Source organism: Chinchilla lanigera, unplaced genomic scaffold (genome assembly GCF_000276665.1).
Source record: "Chinchilla lanigera isolate Chin_1 unplaced genomic scaffold, ChiLan1.0 scaffold00061, whole genome shotgun sequence".
In the NCBI taxonomy this organism is placed as follows: domain Eukaryota; kingdom Metazoa; phylum Chordata; class Mammalia; order Rodentia; family Chinchillidae; genus Chinchilla; species Chinchilla lanigera.
In genome coordinates this window covers 2575289-2594787 of record NW_004955462.1, presented here as the reverse complement: position 1 = coordinate 2594787, position 19499 = coordinate 2575289, and the positions used below count along the sequence as shown (strand labels likewise).

The 19499-nt window shown below is 42.6% G+C and overlaps 1 protein-coding gene across 4 annotated transcripts in view; it reads right to left on the bottom strand.

Moving 5' to 3' along the window:
* The window catches only part of Cul2 (cullin 2), a 79733-nt gene extending 65062 nt beyond the window's left edge, over window positions 1-14671 (bottom strand). Inside the window, exons 1-2 of one of the 4 annotated variants that reach the window (XM_013521461.1) lie at window positions 14501-14671; window positions 13840-14099 (exon numbers count right to left, since the gene is read on the bottom strand). The gene's annotated coding sequence lies outside the window, so the exon portion shown is untranslated. Of the gene's footprint in view, window positions 1-3601; window positions 3713-9123; window positions 9143-13839; window positions 14100-14500 lie in introns of those variants that run through there. The other 3 variants (XM_013521460.1, XM_005398124.2, XM_013521462.1) reach the window with 3 other exon arrangements.
* Window positions 14672-19499: the final 4828 nt, after the last annotated feature.

The window sequence follows — 19499 nt, the reverse complement described above, 5'->3', positions numbered from 1 at the left end:
GTATTGTGGAGTTTTCACTATATTGCAGGATTCTGCAGTATATAGGTACTTATATAATATTTATGATTTTAATTATTTCTGCCTAAAAATTTAAAATATAAAAATGTTAATTCAAACGTATTAAAAGAATATTGAATTGAAATAAAATGCAGTACGTATTTCATCAACGGATGAATACCATACTATACACAATGGAAATGCAGTATGCCATTACCACTTGTGCAAGTTTGCCAACGTGAGATTGTACACAGCACACTATTGGCTGATGGAATGGAAGGTGACCAACCACAGCACTGTGTTCTATATCTTGGGCATTGATTGGCTCAGTGACCATAGCATCAGTCTGTTTGCTCTCCCACCCTGTCCCCATACATTCAGCATCTCTCCTTGCTCTTCTTGGCTGTGTAGTACATTCATTTCATCATCATCACCTTCATCACCATCAATACTGCACAGCAACATAATTCATGAGCTTCATCATTCAAGTTGTAGTATACTTCATTTGTGAATACCCATACTGAATTAATTTTACATGTTGTTAAAATTATGTAGGTTTAAACTGGCCAAATCCTCCTACCTCAGTCTCCCAAGTGCTGAGATTACAGGCGTGTACCACCACACCCAGGTTTTATTAGCACAAACCTAATGCCACTACTTCTCAAACATTCTAATGAAATGGAAAGCGAAGAAATACTTTCAAATTCATTCCTGAAAGCAAGCATTATCCTGATACCAAAACCAGAGAAGATTCCAACCAAAAAAGAGCTAGAGGTCTAATATCTCCGTAATGAACACAGACACAAAAATTCTCAATAAAGATACTGGCAAATAGAACACAGGAAATCATCCAAAAGACTACACACCATAACCAAGTAGTATTCATCACAAGGATGCAGGGATGTTTCAACATGTGCAAAATCAATACATGTAAAACACAATATCAATAGAGCCAAGGGCAAAAACCATAGATCACCTCAATAGATGCAGAAAAAGCATCTGACAAAGTCCAACACCAATTCATGAAAAAATCCTACAGAAAATTGGAAGAGATAGTGTTTACCTAAATCTGATAAAAGCCATCTATGACAACAGTTAATATCATATTAAATGGACAAAAACCAAAAGGTTTCACTCTAAAATCAGGAACAAGACAAGGATATTCACTGTCACCACTCTTAATATAGTTCTGAAAACATGAGCCAGAGCAATTACACGAGAAAAAGAGAAAAGGAACAAGGATAGGAAAGGAACAAGTTAAATTATTATTTGTAGATGACATTATACTCTACATAGGAGACCCCCAAAATCTCCACCTAAGACTAATAGCTTTAATAACGAATATAAAGTTATTTTATAACTTTATATAGCTGGATATTCAGTATCCAGCTGAATAGCATAGCCGGATATAAAGTCAACACTTAAAAATCAACAGACGTCTATACACAACAAACTCACTGAGAGAGAAATCAGGGAAACACTACCCTTCACAGTAGCATCCAAAAAAAGAAAAAAGAAAAAAGAAAAAAACAAGAAATACCCAGGAATCAGTGTAATGAAGGAAGTTAATGAGCTCTAATTGAAAACTATAGGGGGCTGGGGATGTGGCTCAGTGGCAGAGCTCTTGCCTTGCATGCACAAGGCCCTTGATTAGATCCCCAGCACCACATACATAGAAAAACCAATACTAATAATAAATAATTTTTTTAAAAAAACTATAGTACTCTGAAAAAGGAGATTGAAGAGGATGTCAGAAAATGTAAAGATAACCCTTGCTCTTGGAAGAACCACCATAGTGAAAATGGCCATACTCCCAAAATTGCTATACAGATTTAACACAATCCCAATCAAAACTCCAACAGCATATCTCACAGATTTAGAGAAAACAATCCTAAAATTCATTTGGAACCAAAAGAGACCTAGAACAGCAAAAACAATTTTGGGCAACAAAGGCAAGACAGGGGGCATCACAATCCCAGACTTGAAATTATACTACAAAGCTACTGTGGGGCTGGGGATATAGCTCAGTGGCACAAGCACCTGCCTGGGAAGTGTAAGGTCCTGAGTTTGATTCCTGGTACCAAAGGGAAAAAAAAAAAGCTGTGATAAAAACAGCATGATACTGGCGGAAAAAAAAACAGACCCAAGGATCAATGGAGTATATTAACAACTCCAAACACACTTAGCCACTTTATCTTGAACAAAGGAACCAAACACCTTACTGGAAGAAAGATAGCCTCTTTAATAAATGGTGTTGGAAAAACTGGCTTTCCACATGCCAAAGATTAAAACTAGACCCTTTGCCGGGCATGGTGGTGCACATCTGTAATCCCAGCACTCCAGAGGCTGAGGCAGGAGGATCCCTGTGAGTTCGAGACCAGCCTGGGCTACAAAGTGAGCTCAAAGCCAGCCTGAGCTCCATATCGAGACCCTGTCTCAAAAAGAAAAAAAAAAAAAAAAAAAAAAATCTAGACCCATATCTTTCACCGTACACTAAACTATAATCAAAATGCATCGAAATTCTAAATATGAAGAAAAAAACAATAAACCTGCTGGAAGACAGAATAGGTAGAACTCTTGAAGACATTGGTGTAGGCAAAGATTTCATGAACAAAATTTCCATCACACAGGAAATATCACAAAGAATCAACATCTGGGATCTCATCTTATTAAAAAGCTTTTTGCACAGCAAAAGAAACCACAAACAGAGTGAAAGGACAACCCACAGAGTGCCAAAAAATGTTTGCTATCTGTTCCTTAATAAACTAGTATCTAGAATATATAAAGAACTCAAAACAAATCAGACCCCCAAATTTGAAGAGCCAATCCAAAAATAGGCATCTGAAATGAATAGACACTTCTCAAATGAAGAAATAGAAATGGCAAATAAATATACGAAAAACTGCTCAACATCACTGGTCATTTGAGAGATGCAAATTAAAAGAACACTGAGATTCTATCTCACTCCATAAAGAATGGCTATTACCAAGAAAATCAGTAACAAGTACTGGAGGGGCTGTGGGGAAAAAAGGAACCTTCTCCACAGTTGGTGGGCATAATGATTAATGCAACCACTGTGGAAATCAGTGTGGAGATTCCTCAAAAAAACTAGGGCTAATGTGAATCCAGACAAGTGCTATAACATAGTTCACCCGTGGTGGCCTGACAGCACAAGGCAGCATGGATAACAGTAACAAAGGTTTTACAGGGTTTTACTATTTTCATAGGTTCACATAATCCTAGGTTTGAAAGGTGTCTTAAGGATCATTTAGGTCAAACCCTCATCTGATGCGTGACTTGTACCTCTGAATCTTCACCCAGTTGATGCCTCACTGCCCCCAATGACAGGAGACTCATTCCCTAACAGTAGAATCCTTTCCATTTTTTATCTTATTACTCATTATTTTTCCAAATATAAACCCATTCCAAGCATTTCCTTGATGTTTTGAGTGGCCCAGTCTTTCTCAACCAAAAAATGAAATTAAGGGATGATTAAAAAAAAAACCCTAAGGCTAGAGGTCCCATTGGACCTAACTATTTACTGCCCTTCTTGGTGTCTTCGTAAAAGAATTAAAAGCATCACAGCACAGTGATGTACACACACCCATGTTTACAGCAGCACAGTTTGTAGTAGCCAAATCTTGGAGACAGCCCAGATGCCCATCAGCTGGAGAGTGGGTACAGAAGGTCTGTCTTCATACAGTGGAGCACTCCTCTGCCACAGAGACACGCTTGAGCCATTCCCAGCTAGTTGGATGCACCCTGAGACCACGCTGTTAGGGGAAATAAACTGGGCATACATGTGTGAATACCACACTGTTTCTCTGGTGTGAGAAACCAAAAGTGTAAATAGAATATACAACAGACACTGGGAAATGGGAAGAAAATGTTCAAATGAGAAGGGGAACAGGGAGATGGGAGGGGGAAAGGAAAGAAGGGACAGGATGAAAAAGAATAAAAATTAAAAAGGCAAAACAAAAAAAGAGTGAGAGATACTGCTCAGTGCAAAGGCCTTGGGTTCAATCCCCAGTACCAAATAAATAAATTAAATTTAAAACCAAATAAAAAGTGAGGGATGTAGCTCACTGGCAGAATACCAGTTAGACTGATCCCAGTATTGCAAATCAGGCTATCAAGAGCAAGCCATTCAACTCAGAGCAAAAGCACCAGGTTCCATCCCCAGCACCACACCTATACTTTACACAAAAACAAAGACAGTATGTATAAACACACCGCTGTACCAGACACTGCTAAAGTTGTGCTTTACACCTGAACATCCTGCCAAAGCCTCCAGCACACACAGGTATGGCTTTGGGGCAGTGCCTGGACCATGGGCATGATAATCAACCCTGGATCAACTCACTGATGAGCTTATACTGACTTGTGTTGGAGGTGGATCTGGTGGGCAGAGGTGGGGCGCTAAGTGTGGCCTAGAAGGGTTTCTCTTCCCTTGTCCTCCCTTCAGACTTTCTCTGCTTCACAACACATACATGAGCTGCCTCTCCTCCGCTGGGCCCCGCTGCCATGCTGTCCTGCCCCAGGGCCAGCTGGCTATGGACTGAAACCTCTATGAACGTGAGCCTGAGCCAAAACAATTTCCTCCATAGAGTTACATGTGTTAGGTACCCTGTCCCAGTGATGGGAAAGTAACCAAGACAGTTAACATAAAGTAGTGTTTCCTACCCTGTAATTTTGCTTTTCCTTCCTTGCTTCTGAGTCTAATAAACACTGCTGCTACACTGCCATCTTTACGCCTTCACCCTTTCTCTTTATTCCCACAATTCTTATTTAAAAGATTTTCCTCTCCTTCTTTCCATCTCTCATAAGCATTTCATTTTAATGTTTATCCATTTGGGTATGAAGAAAAGCAAAACCTTTGATCAGAATTCTCTACTATTTTCTTTCCCTTCATCCAAAATTTTCCTAGTGACTGCACTCATTCTACTCTCTAAAAATTAATTTCCAAGCTAATCAAAGTTTGGAGTACCTATAAAAGCCAACATAGAGACGCCACCGACAATCCATTTAAAATATACTCACATCATATTCAAAGACATAAATAAATCTAAGAGTTAAAACTGTAACTCTGAGGACAACATAGGGGAAAAGCTTCACGACATTGGATTTAGCGATGATTCTTAGACATGACACCGAAAGCAAAAAAAAAAAAAAAAAAAGTTAAAAAAAAATGAATATTTAAGGGGGGTGGGAATATAGCTCAGCAGCACAGTGCCTGCCTGGCAAGCGCGAGGTCCTGAGTTCAATTCCTGGTACCAAAAAAAAAGTTTTAAAATGGACACCAAAAGCAAAGGCAACAAAAGGAAATTTAAGAGACTAATTGGTCTTCATCAAAACTTATGCCGGTAATCTCAGTACTTGGGAGGTTAAGGCAGGATTGTTGTGAGTTTAAGGCCAGCCTGGGCTACAAAGTGAGTTCAAGGCCTGCCTGAACTGCATATCAAGACCCTGTCTCAAAAAAAAGACACAAGCAAAACTTAAAGCTCCAGCCTACCACTCTGGGAGCTTGAGTTCAGCCCGGAGAAGTTAGCAAGACCCCGTTTTCAAATAAAAAAGAGCTGGGAATGTAAATCAGTGGAAAGGCCCTGGGTTCATTCCCCGGGATAAAAAAAAAAAACAAAAAACACTCTACCCAATTTAAAAATGGATGGACTAGAGCCAGGTGTGGTGGCGCATGCCTGTAATCCCAGCACTCGGGAGGATGAGGCAGGAGGATCGTTGGGAGTTGGAGACCAGCCTGGGCCACAAAGCAAGTTCAAGGGCAGCACTCGGGAGGATGAGGCAGGAGGATCGTTGGGAGTTGGAGACCAGCCTGGGCCACAAAGCAAGTTCAAGGGCAGCTCACTATGCAGCCTGAACTGCATAGTGAGACCCTGTCTCAAAAAAAGACAAAAAAAAAAAAAGGATGAACTATACATTTCTCCAAATAAGATAAACAAATCGTAAAAAGGACATGAAAAGATGTTCAATATTATAAGTTATCCATGAAATGCAAATCAAAAACACAATTAGAGGTCAGGCATGGTGGATGACTTAAGTCCCATACTTAGGAGACTGAGGCAGGAGGATTCCCATGAGATTGAGGCCAGCCTGGGCTACATAGTTCAAGGACAGCCTGAACTACATAGCCTGTCTCAAAAAAAAAAACAACAACAAAAAGTGAACAAATAACAAACCACAATCAGATACCACTTCACAGACAGCAGAACAATCATTATTTAAATTATAATATTTAAATTACATTAGTTAAATTACATGTCCAGCACCTGGAAAAACTGGACACTTTGTATAGTGGTGGTACTGAGAATATAAAATGATATGGCCACTTTAAGGGTTCCTTGAAGTACTAAATCAGAAATCACCTTATGACCCAGTAATGGCTCTCTTAAATATATACACATACAAAAAGGAACTGAAAGCAAGGGGTAGATATGTGTGCACCCAAGTTCATACCAGTATTATAAGAGCAAAACAGTAAAATCAAGTCAGGCATGGTGGCATGTACCTGTAACCCCAGCACTCTTGGGAGGCTGAGGCAAGAAAATCACAAGATTGAGCCCAGCCTTGGCAATACAGTGACTTGGTATGACCCTATCTCAAAATATAAAGGGCTGGGTATGTGGCTCGGTGCAAATAAACTGGATTCAACCCCCAACATCCCCTCCAAAAAAGTGAAAACAACCAAACGACTTAAGCAGTCATCAACATACAAGTGTAGTATTATATACAACGGAATATTATTTGGCCATAAGAGTTTTAACCCATGTTCTAACACAGATTAGCCTTGAAAAATTACATGAGGTCAAACAAACCACACAGAACAGGACAAATAGCCGGGCACGGTGGTGCACGCCTGTAATCCCAGCACTCGGGAAGCTGAGGCAGGAGAGTCGTTGCGTTTGAGACCAGCCTGGGCTACACAGTGAGCTCAAGGCCAGCCTGAACTCCATAGTGAGACCCTGTCTCAAAAAAGACACAAAAAGAAAAACAGGACAAATAGTTTATGATCCTATTTAGGCGAGATGCTTAGAATGGACAAACGGTCTTCATTAAAATTTGAAACTCCATATTGGGCACAGGGGCACACATTTCTGATGGGCCTGCACTGGGCAACATGAGATGGCAATGACAGAAAACAGTTCATGCTTGAAGTGCTACTGGTAGTAAGGAAGTATTCAGAAGTGGTGGCGATGGTTACGATGACATTGTGAATGTAACTAATGTCACTTGAAGACAGTTTAAAAGCCTGTATTTTACCCCTCCCCAAAATACTATCCTTACTCTAAATGCTTAACAATCTAGCTCACACATACAACAAAGTTAGGATGCATGGTGCCCAGCGTGGTGGTACACACCTATAATCCCAGAACTCAAGAGGCTGACACAGGAGGATCTCTATGAACTCAAGGTCAACCTGGGCTACACAGTGAATTCAAGGCCAGCCCGAACTATACATCAAAATCCTAGTCTCAAAGAAAAACTTATGATGCATGAAAAAAAATCTGAATCACAAAGCAAAGGGATCTCTAAAATAATCTAAAAAAAAAGAGCAAAAAAAAAAAATCTAAATAGATGCTTCCCAATCAAAACAGTATTTAGAACTACAGAGAGAGAATGTCATTATTTTGTTCAGGCAATCAAATCAAAAGAGAAAGCTTAAAATTTCTGAAAGCTTAAGACTACTTGGAGATCTTATTCTTGTCATATAACTCATTGTTTCAGTGACTTTCTATTACCAGATCAGTACTGTATCTATTATAAATCTTTTTATTATTATAAATCTTTTACTTCCCCTGGTCAGAGAACAGCAGTTACAAATGAAGGAGGGCGACCAGGATGAACCTTGTGGTACTGGACTGGAAATAAACGTATCAGCATGAACTCCTGACTTGCAACACACAAATGCATACTCACATGCACATTCACTAATTAAAAGATATAGGAGCAAACACAGATGTTTGCATATACATGATTAGTACACATACATATATTTCTAGTTCATGCACCTAGCAGCATAAACACAGAGATCTCAGATCATGGTTTCTAAATACCATTCTCTAGTAAAAGAAGAGCTCCTTAGAAAAGTGGCAGATTCCAAGGACACAGCACAAAGAAATACAGTTCATCCAAGAATATCTCATGAGGTCAGAAGATAAAAGTGGCTTCCTAAAGAAAAGATGGGACCATGTTGAAAGGACAAAGAGCCAACCTAGAAGCCAGATATGAAACAGTGAGTGACAAACTAAGTGTCAAATTATAAAGCTTGGAAAAAAAAAAATGTCCACACCTCAAAACTAATAACAAATCACTAAAGAAATAAATGTAGAAAAGGGTCAGCTCTTTATCTGTTTTCCTTTTTCTTTTCTTCTGAGACAGGCTCTTATTACACTGCCCAAGCCCACGTCATGTGCACAAGTTACCCTCCTGTATCAGCCTCCCAAGTAGGTGGGTCTGTAGGCAACCACCAGCACCTCAGGTAGGTGTGCTCTTCCTTACTGATGAACTCCAGTGAATGAACAACTCAGAAGACAAAAACATAAAATCACCATTACGTGAACGTAACTGTTGTCACTGATGCAAACAGAATGGACCAAAAGTGCTGAAATCAGTGGGCAAAAGTTTGGCAACAGGCTATCTTCACAGTTCAAAGAAATCTCTGCAAGGTACCCATTAACTTAAAGGAAAAAACAATAAAGTCACATGTGGTGATATACAGCACAGGCAGGCACCATGGTAAGTGCCTGTAGCACTAGCTACTTGGGAGGCTGTCACAAGAACACTGAGGCCAGCCTGAGCCCCAGAGCAAGACCCTGTCTCAGTGAAGGAAAGGGAGTGAGGGGTCTGGCAGATGCTATCTTAACCAAATGAGTCACCATCATCTCTAACAGGGTACAGTGACATTCTGCACCCCATGACACCATGCACTGGGAGGATTTAAGATCCTTTCTGCAGTATTCTTGCCAAAGTGCATAACCTCTACCTCAAGGGAAAACAGACAATTCACACTGGAAGATATTCCACGAAATAACGGGTCACATTCATCACAAGTGTGAAGGTCAAGAAAGAGGGAAACAAAAACCTGTCACAGACCAGAAAGAAGTGACTCACCTAAGGGCAACGTTGGCTCTTGATTGAATCCAGAAGCAGAACAAGGACACTGGTAAGAAAACAACAGATTCAAATAAAGCCTATAGTTTAATTACTAGTTTTGTACCACTGCTAATTTTCTGGTTATGATGACCATACTGATTGTATAAACTGTTAACAACAGAAAATGCTCGGTGAAGAATACACCTCATCTTTCTACCTTTGCAACTTTCTCTAAGTCTAAAATTATTTCAGAGCCAAGTGTGGTGGCGCACTCCTGCAATCCCAGCACTGCGGAGGCTGAGGCAGGAGGAGTGCTGTGAATTCAAGACCAGCCTGGGCTACAAAGTGAGCTCAAGGTCAGCCTGAACTGCATAGTGAGGCCATGTCTCAAAAAGACCAAAAAAAAAAAAAATTATTTCAACATTTTAAAAATTCATTTTAAAAAATGTATTTTAAGTATCTGTACTTTCTCTCCTTCAATCAAATTAAAACAAAGATGAAAAACTCAAAGAATACTTGCAAAGGATAAATTCAGTATTTCCATTCTTTTAAAAGTAACCTACATCAGAACAAGACTTCTTACTGAGTTAATAGATGCTTATTAAACATTTACTATGCCCAAGAGCAAAAAAGGTGCTGAAGATGTATTCAAGAAGCTCACAGCTGGTAAGAAATAAAAATGAACTATCAGCTGGGGATATAGCTCAGCAGCACAGCACCTGCCTGACAAGCGCAAGGTCTTGAGTTCAAGTCCCAGTACAAAAAAAAAGAACTATCAACTTGACTGATGACAAATACTGACACACGCCACACACAATTAGGCTATAATGTAATCACTAATAACAGCAGTGACATACATGTTAAAGTACAGTCAAACATTGGATTGCGAGTAACATGGTCCATGAGTGTTCTGCATGATGAGCAAACATTTCTAAGTTTTAACTTGATAAATGAGTGATGTCTTACAATAACAGTACATCACCACAAAGTCTCATCATCACACTAGTCTCCCCACCCCCATCAACTCTATCTCTGGTTGCTGTGATACATATACAAGTGCTTTGGATTACTCTTGCCAACTGAGGTTTTACTTGCATAGAAAAGAAAGTCCTTTAGATAAAGAAAATCTGCAAATAGGTCATTCACACCTGTATACTTGGAGGTGAGTTAGCTATACACTAACTTCACATGGTAGTCATATACAGTTGCTGGTATCCAATGCTTCAAAATTACTGAGTATTTTCTGTCAAGGATTATTTCTCTGACCTAAAAAGTAGCTGTTCACTTTAAACTCCCACCTAGAACAACAGTAGAGAGGTAACACTACCAAAAATTAAACTGAACAGTCCGTAAATCAGAATAATTTCAAGCAGGGCAAGGTAGCAAATGCTTGTAATCCCAGGACTCTACAGGCTCAGGCATGACTGCTGCCAAGTTCGAGGCCAGTCTGGGCTATGTAGCGAGTTCAAGGCCAGCCTGAACTGTACAGCAAGACCTTGTCTCAAAAATAAAACAATCTCAAAAAAAAAAATAGCTAGATCAATTTACATAAAAAATATGTAGATAAGCCAGGTGTGGTGGTGCATGTCTTTAATCCCAGCACTTAGGAGGCTGAGGCAGGAGGATTACCATGAGTTCGAGGCCAGCCCTCCGCTACATAGTGAGTTCAAGTTCAGCCTAAACTACATGAGACTCTGTCTCAAAAAAAAAAAGAAGTGGATAAAGACAGCTAAGTGAAAGTCAAAATGTCAACCAGTGTAGAAAGTATTACAAATCCATTAGGGAACACAATGAGTCTAGCTTAATTTTTCAAAATAATGAAGTTTACAGCAACTTAAGAAAAAATATTCCTCTTCCCCTTCCTCTAAATGATTCAACTAACAGGGCTCAACTTACACCACCAAAGCTGCTGGATAACCAGGCATGGAAAGATTCAAGGCCTGATCCTACCAACAATTTACAAAACTTAACTGATAACATATAAATGAAAAAGTTTTTAATCAAAACCAAACATTTTTCCAGCCCATAGAGAAATGGCAAGTGAGGTGGAACAGTGCAACCTTCTACAGTCCCACAAAAAGAAAATCTCTTTAAACAACTCACATCTGTAGATAAAAAAATTCAAGAGGACAGAGACAAAACCAGAAAATATTCAGTATCCCAAGTTTCCTCCTTTTCTAAATTCTTTTAGGTGTCCTCATTCTATTTCACAACCTCTAACTACTTTTTAATATTCTAAGAAATACAAGGTCTCAAAGAACGTCAAGGATGCTACCATTTTTGCAAAAGTGAGGAGAATAATATACAAATACAGTACTTGCTTACAGGTGCATAAGGTATCTATAGAGCCAGACTGGTTGTAAACACCTATAATCTCAGGTTATACACTCTGGGAGGTCGAGACAGGAGGACCACAAATTAGAGTTGTAAGTCAGGTACATGCCTATGATCCTCACACTCAGGAGGCAGAGGCAGGAGGATTGCCCAGGAGTTTGAGGCCAGCCTGGGCTACACAGTACATTCAAGGCCAGCCTGAATTACATACCAAGATCCTGTCTCAAAACAATAAATACATGAATGAATGAAGAGGGGAGTTTGCTCAATGCAAAGACCTTGATTTCAATCACCAGCAACACAAAAAAGTATCTTTGGAAAGACATGTAAGAAATAGCTAGTACTGACTACAAAGAAAACTAGGTGATGGGGACAGAGTGGAGAGAGATTTTAATTCTATACCTATTTAACATTTGAAATTTTAGGGCTGGGGATACACCTCAGTGGCATAAGCGCCTGTTTGGCAAGCACAAGGTCCTGAGTTCAATTCCCAGTACCAAAAAAAAAAAATTTGAAATTTTGAATACCAACAGATAAATCCTGATGACTCCCCATTTCCATCTTTCTCCACTAGAACTTTCACTCTGAAAAGGCGAAGATTTTTGTCTATTTCATCACTACTGTCTCCATGTGGCTGATGCTTGAAAATCATTTATTGAATGACATCTTTTAACTAAATGACTTGTAGATCCCAGTGCCTGCTCCTCAGCTCCACCTGAAGAACTACACTCCAATTGTCCCACATAACCTACTTTCCTCACCTCCTGCCCACCTCAGTACACAATGTCACCATCCTCCGGATAAAGAACTCAGGAGATGGCAATCCCCACCAACTACACACTCACCCAGTAAATACCTTGAAAGCCCAAACATATCACAAATACCTTGCTGTCTCTTTACAGCCCATGGTTACCACTCTTTCTGTCCATCTCTGTTTTTCTGCTCCTTTCCAGTCTAAACTCAAAGGGTCAATCAGACCAAAAACTCCCAGCTTTACAAAACATTCCAATTAACTTTTCATGGTACTTTAAGAACCAAAAACTGCCGGGCATGGTGGCACACATCTGTAATCCCAGCACTTGGGAGGCTGAGGCAGGAGGATTGTTGGGAGTTCAAGGCCAGCCTGGGCTACAAAGAATTCAAGACCAGCCTGAGCTGCATAATGAGACACTGTCTTTAAAAGACCAAAAAAAAAAAAAAAAAAATTAAAAACAAAGTCCTTCAAATAGTAAGACATGAATTTCTCTAAGGTTCACCCTAAGCTGCTTCAGGCTTGCCAGCCCCAAGACTGCTATCACATCAAAACTTTTCCGTGCACTGTTTCCTGAGAAACTCATCAAAATTTCCAAAACCCAGAGCCACCATGGTGATGCACCCATGTCCTAGTACTTGGGAGGCTGGAGGCTGAGGCAAGAGGATCCTTGGGTGTTCAAGGACAGCTTGGGCTACATAGTGACTTCAAGGCTAGGCCCCAAAACAAAACAAAAAAGGCTGAATTCTTCATCAGGTAGAAATTCACCTTGGAAAGGCCTCTCCTGACTACAGTGTATTACCTGAAATAATCTTCCCCCAGTCACATCTCCATACTTTATTTCCTTCATAGCACTTAATTCCTCCAATTATTTTTTCCTTATTGTGTCTTTCCATCCCCAAGCAGAAATGTAGCTCCAAGAGGGCAGAAATTCCACCCATGTTGTATTTCTAATACCTGCAATCCTGCTTGGCATATGGGTTGAGTACTCAATAAATAAGACAAAACTAACTTTAAAGGAAGTCCACAACATTTAGTTTAGTAACTTACTCATGAGCATAAAAGACACGGATAAACTGCGTATTTATAAAATACTGAAAAGCCACCAAAAACGATGGGTAATGAAAGAGTAATTCAGGTTCATGTGAACATCTCAATATTCAAGAGAGCCCTCTTTGGTGGCACACACGTGTAATCCCAGCACTCTGGAAGGCTGAGGCAGGAAAATTACAAGTCAAGCCCTGTCTCAAAATAAAAAAGGGCTTAGGATGTAGCCGATGATGTGAAGGCCCTGGGTTCAATCGCCAGTACTCAAAAGAAACAAACATTCGAAAGATAATAAAACACACTGTAGACATGTTTCCAACTCATACACAGAATCTGAAAAATCGTAACTCAAAACACTGCACATTCAATTGCTACATCATCTGTGACTCTTTCGGAAGGGTCCTCCAAATACTGGATATGGGCAAAAGAAGTACAGAATAATCAGCTACTCTGTCTGTCTTGAAAAGAGATATGAAACAACAGTAATCACTTCTCACACTTTACTATGAACACAGACAGTAGTCTCTTCATACACAGTAAGTCTGACTTTTATGCCACTGAAAAGCCAGAGCTAATAGTGAACGTTAATATTTTCTGGTTACCTTCAAATTTAAAGTTCCAGAGCAGGGTCATTCAACTGGCAATAGTAACCACGGGGAAAAGAGGAGAACTTAATACACAGTCTACACCCCACCGATGTTGTATCCGCATGCCCACAACGGTTGGGAATGAATGGCCCAGACTATGCAGTGTGCAAGCAGTCTGCGTCTGAGGAGCTTATTTCACCAGCCCGTGAGTGTTGAGACAGGAGGTCTCGCGCGCACGTACAACCCTCCTCCCCAAAGCTATCAATCTTCGCTGTCTGCGAAAACAAAAGTGAAAACACTCGTGGCGAGGATGCCCGGAATGGACGCCGCCGCCGCCGCCGCCGCCACAAGGACCTGTGCGCCCGTGAGGGCTCGGAAATCAGCAGGACCACACGCTCCTCACCTTCCCTCCTCGGGAAGAAAATGGGGCCGCGGGAGGGCGGCGAGGGCCGGACCGCGGAGGCCGGAACCCGGGCCCCGGGCGGCCGGGCTACGGGTCAGCGCGCCGAGGCGCCGAAGTCACTGACAGGACCCCACCTCGCCGGCCTCCCCTCCCTTCCGTCTTCCCGGCGCCCTCCGGCCCCCAACTCCTGTCCTCCATCCCCGCCACCCAGGAACCGGGAAGGGAAGTTTCCCGGCGCCCGCGGCCCGGCTCCCCAACCCTTGGCGGGGTTACCTTCCGCAGAAGCAGGACAAGGGGCAGGGGCAAGGGGAGGGGAGGCACCCGAAGAAGTGAAGGACGAGCCCCGGCGAGGAAGGTGGGCGGCGGCGGCGGCTGTCAGCTCGCGTCCCCGCTCACCGCGCTGCCATTACTGAGCGCCGAGGCCGCCTCCCGCCGGGCGCCGCCACCCGCCGCAGGACGCGGGGGAAGCCGAGCCCGCGCCGGCACGCACAGGCCTCCGCGAGGAGCCCTGCCACCGGGCCGCCGCCGTTCCTGGAGTAAGAGGACACAGACGCGCCGACCACAGGTTCAATAAGTCAGTCGTCCTCGCCAGCGCCGGCTTTGCCCAACAAAGCAGTCCGCTGCTGCTGCTGCCGCCGCCGCTGAAGGCCCCCTCGGAAAGCAATGGTAGATTCCGAGCTACGGCAAGCGCTGGGAGCCCAGCTTCCTGCGATTTCGAAGGCCACGGAAGTCGCCCTACCCAGGGATGAGGGGCGGTGTTCGCTTGTCAAGGAGACGTCTCAGTTCGCCGAGCTCAGAAGGCACCTCGTGAACCGAGTTGCGGGACTGCTGACAATTTGCCAGCATAGTGTTTTCAACAAAAGTGTTTCGCCTGCAGGAATCTCAGACTTGCGTGAATATTCTCTTTTTTTGGAAGTACTGGGGATTGAACCTATGGTCCTCGCGCTAACCTACATCCCCAGCCCGTTTTTTATACTTATAACAGGGTCTCGCTAAATTGCCCAGCCTGGGCTCGAATTTGCGGTACTCCTGCCTCAGCATCCCAGAGTGCTGGGATTATAGGAGTGTGCCACCACACCCGGGTCTGCGTGAATAACTAAGACACCACTAACCTCAAACCACACACACACCCATGAGCTTTGCAAATAATCCAGACTCCTGGATTATTGTAATTATAACCCAAAACTCATCTTCCCTCTGACAAGCTCCTTCTCTGGTGGATTTTTACCTATAAACCATTCTGGGACATTTTCCTCCCTTAGGGTTTAAAAGGCAATGTTGACAGAAATGTAAATGTACCCACCATCTCTCTAAATACACAAAACCACAAGGGAACAAAAGCCCAGCTTTGTTCATTAATTGCCTTTCTGATGACCAAAATGTCAGCGGTCTGAGTCTTGTCCATTTGTGCATTTGAAGCAAGCATTTCCCCTCCCAATCCTTCTAAACTGTGCTAATCCTTCCTTCAAAGCCCATTTAAAATCCTGGCTCCTAGCAGGCGTGGTGGTGCACGCCTGTAATCCCAGCACTCGGGAGGCTGAGGCAGGAGGATTATTGCAAATTCGAGACCAGCCTGGGCTACAAAGTGAGCTCAAGGCCAGCCTGAGCATAGCAAGACCCTGTCTCAAAAAGACCAAAAATCAATCAATCAATTAATCAATCAAATCCTGGCTCCTGACCTGATCAGCCCCATCAACTGGCCAGGCATGGTGGCACACATCTGTAATGCCAGCATTCAGGAAACTGAGGCAGGAGGATCATCATAAATTCAGGCCAGCCTGGGCTATATAGTGAGTTCAAGACCAGCCTGGACTACATAGCGAGACCCTGTCTCACACACAAAAAAAGCCATCAGTCTCTCTCCTCTTCTAACCTGCTTTTCCTGTCACTACAAGTCTGTATTCTTTATCCTAAAAGACCTATTATATTCCAAAGTCAACCACTGTTTCCATAAAAATCTCTTGCTTGAATGTTCCCCCTCTTCTAATCTAGTCATTCTCAAGTGTGATCCCAGATTTCCGGGAACTCTGAGACCAAGGTTACAGATTATTTTCATAATACATCAAGTTCTTTATCTTCTTACTGGGCCTACATGGGCACCCACGGTGAAAGCAACAATGACACTGCTCACACTCAAGGAATCAAGGCAGCTGCGCGTGGTGGCAAAGGCCTATAATCCCAGCACTTTGAAAACTGAGGCAGAAATTTCAAACTCAAGCCTAGACTCAGTAAGTTAGCACTTTAGGGGGACTGTCTCAGAAATTAAAAAATGAATTTAAATAAGAGCTGGCATGGTGGTACATATCTGTGATCCCAGCACTCATAAGACTGACACGGAGGATTGCTGCAAGTTCAAGGCCAGCCTGGGCTACACAGTGAGTTCCAGGTTAGCCAGGAATGCATTGCAAGGCCCTGTCACAAAATTAATTTATTAAAAAAGTAAAAAGGTCTGGAAAAGTAGCTCAGTATAAAGGTCCTCTGTTTAATGCCCAGTAACTCCAAAAACCTAAGAAATTCTGAATCTACTGTCTTTAGTTAAGAACAACGCATCTATGTTGGTGTATGATTGTAATTACTATAACACTGTAACAAGTTAATAAAGACAGAGTTATGGGAGGATGGGCATATTGGACCATTTCACATAATTATAGGGGCTGGGGGTTTAGCTCAGCGCCACAGTACCTTCCCAGTAAGTGCAAGATCATGAGTTTGATTCCTGGTACCCAAAAAACAAAAACAACAACAACAAAAATTTCACATAATTATAACAAAATGTCCAAATGGCTGGCTTTACAAAGAAGAAACTGGTTTACCTCACAGTTTTGGAGGTCCAAGGTCCCCACGAGACGTCCTTCCTCTTCTAGGAGTCACACAGCAAACAACCAGGGCAGCAACCACCTCTAACTGAACTGCTTGGCTCCTGTTTCTCTCCCTCTTATAAAGCCCCAGGATCTAGCCTTAGGGATGATCTTATCACAACTCAAAGGGAAGGCCCTTAATCCCATCCCAGCTCTCTAGGAGGCTGAGGCAGAAGGATAGCAAATTCAATCCCACCCTGGGCAATTTAGTAGTTAGGTGATAAAACCTGGTCTCAAAAAAATATACAAAGGGCTGGAGATAAGTAGCTCAGCCCTGGAGCCAAAGGCCCTGCCTCTAAACTCCATAATCCCTTCCATTTTCCACCTTCTCTCACTGTCTACCATAAACTAAGACTTTGTGGTTAAACCCTATTTACATCATACTGTGTTCTGATCAATTTATCTGTGAATCTAAAACTGCTTTTAAGTAATTTTTTTTTTTAACTCAGTTAGACGTGGGGGTGCATTTCTGTAATCCCAGCACTCAGGAGGCTAAAGCAAGAGGATTGCCACAAATTAAAGGCCAGCCTGGGCTACCTGGTGCGTTTAAGGCTAACCTGAACTACATAATGGGACCTTGTCTCAAAAGCCAAACAAAAATCGGGTGTGGTAGCGCAGGCAGGAGGATCATTGCAAGTTTGAGACCAGCCTGGGCTGCACAAAGCCCACAAAGTGAGCTCAAGGCCAGCCTGAACTGCATAGCGAGACCCTATCTCAAAAAGCCAAAGGAAAAAAAGGCCAAAGGAAACAAAACTCATCCAACACCTTTTAAAAGAGGGGTCGGCTTAGGTGTGAAAAAAATGAGGCAAACAGACCTTGAGTTAGGAGCCAGCCTGCTGAGCCCAGTGTGATGGTGCACGCTGTCATCCCCAGCCTGTGGAACACTGACCCAGGAGGATCGCCACGAGTTCAAGGCCAGCCTTGGCTACATAGTGAGACCCTGTCTCAAAGGTAAGACCCCATTAGAGAGAGAGAGGAAAACAAGGTCTAATCAAAAAAGCTAAGAAGGGCCAGGGATTTAGCTCAGTGGCAAAAGTGCCTTCCTGGAAAGCACAAGGTCCTGGGTTCAATTCCCAGTACCAAAAAAAAAAAAAAAAAAAGCTAAGAAACCAGATGAGCCAGGCACGGTGGCACACACCTGTAACCCCAGCACTCTAACTATGGTTTGGGTTTTTTTGGTGCCAGGAATCAAACTCAAAACCTCGGGCTTGCCAGGCAAGCGCTTATGCTACTAAACTATATCCCCAGCCCACCCTAGTGCTCTAGAAGCTGAGTCAGGAAGACTACTGCAAGTCTGAAGCCACTTTGAGCTACAGAGTGAGTTCAAGGCCATCCTGGGCTACATAGTGAGACTTTGTCTCAAAAAAAACAAGAACGAAAACAAAAGCCAGATGAACATGCCCTAGGAGATGAGGAAGTGTCAAAGCTGGCTGTGGAGAGAATCCCGGGACACAGATGAAGGACAGTTTCCAACCCTGCACACGGACTTTTCCAACAGGATGGTCTAGACCTAACCTCTGCCTGAAGCGGGGGACCCCAGCATGGGCTCTCACTACCCGAATGTAGAAGTTCTCACGGATTCCCTCAAGATTTGGATGGTATAAAAGGACACAGATGCCAAGAAGAGCTTGTTATCATGACTTTACAGTAGCCCTCCTGCTTTCTCGGAGTAGGCCTTTATCTCACTTTTCCTCTTTCACTCACCCCAAGCTCACTCTGCAGAGTCAGTTTCTCCCTCCCTCTTCACTTGTACATTTTCAAATAAGCTTAGCCGCAGCTTTTGGCTCATCTCCTTCCACATGAGAAGAACCGGCAATCCAGCTCAAGAGGAGAGGTGGCCAACCCGAAACCCAATAACCCTGAAACCCTTCTGTTTTGTTTTGTTTTGTTGTGAGGGGGGGAGGGGTGAGACAGGGTCTTACTATGTATTTCATGCTGGCCTTGAACTCTTGGTGACTCTCCTGCCTCAACCACTCTCATTTTAAAAATTGAGCTCATTTTTCAAAAAAATCCGTACTGTTATTTGTCATAGACAGTGAATTTATGATTTCTCAGAATTTGAGCTGGGTGTGGTGACACACGTGTAATCCCAGCACTCTGGCAGGCTAAGGCAGGAGGATTGTAAGTATCAATCCAGCCTGGGCAATTCTGTAACTTAGTGAGACATCTCAAAATAAAAAAGAGCTAGGCGTGGTGGTACATGCCTATAATCCCAGCACTCTGGAGGCTGAAGCAGGAGGATCGTGGCGAGTTTGAGGCCATGCTGGACTGCACAGTGAGTCCAAGGCCAACCTGAACTACAGAGAATAAGACTCTGTCTCAAAATAAATAAATAAATAAATAAATAAATAAATAAATAATATTTTTAAAGCTCAGCATAAAGGCCCTGGATTCAATCCCTAGTGTTGCCAAAA